Source organism: Prunus dulcis, chromosome 2 (assembly GCF_902201215.1).
Source record: "Prunus dulcis chromosome 2, ALMONDv2, whole genome shotgun sequence".
In the NCBI taxonomy this organism is placed as follows: domain Eukaryota; kingdom Viridiplantae; phylum Streptophyta; class Magnoliopsida; order Rosales; family Rosaceae; genus Prunus; species Prunus dulcis.
The window spans coordinates 14,511,574-14,512,494 of NC_047651.1; positions in this window are offsets into that span (position 1 = coordinate 14,511,574).

A 921-nucleotide genomic window follows, 5' to 3' on the forward strand; every position below is an offset into this window, starting at 1 on the left:
CTTACATGATGAATATGTATTTGTATTTTGTGTTGTAATTATTTCACTTTTGTAACTTGATTTGAACTTTTCTGTTCAATTTGGAGTTGAACTTGAACTTTTCTATTCAATTTGGAGTTGAACTTGAACTAATTAATATATATTTGTATTTAATTATTTACTTAGGTTGTATTTGGGGGAAGTTTTATCAAACTGTTAAAATTATTAATTTAGTTATAATAAAAAATGAACAGGTGCCGGGTTACATGGGTTGGGTCGTGTCAACCCGTTTATAAACGGGTCGTGTTCGGGTTCACAACTTCTGACCCATTTATTAAACGGGTCGTGTTCGGGTTGACTATTTCTGACCTGTTTAAAATCTCGACACGACACGAACCCGACACGACACGACCCATTGCCACGCCTACCCACGGCACTCGAATTGCCTCTGTGATTTCATCGAACACCTTGGTTGCACAAACCATATTCTCAAATTTGGGCATACATTACAAAACTAAGCACAACCCAAGCTGAATAACATGCATGTGAAGTTGTTGTTCTTCCAAGATGAAAATATCTAACACTACTAGAAATATGGCTATTACCCAGTGATTATCTAGATATAAATTCAAATAAGTGTTTTGTGAAATTTTTTTAGAAAGTAAGGTGTATCCAATTCATACTTATAAAGACTTTTTTTAAGTGAGTGACTTTTAAAGAGATGACAAATTCTTAAATACTTTCATAGAGTTGATAAAAGTCACTAGTAAATTGGCAAGACTTTTTCTCTTAATAATTAGCCTTAAAAGTATAAAAAAGTCATTCATTTAATAAACTTTTTAAAAGTCATTAATTTTTTTAATACCACCAAACTTTTAAATACTTTTTAAAAGTCACAATTGAATACCACTAAACTTTTATATACTATTTAAAAACATAAAT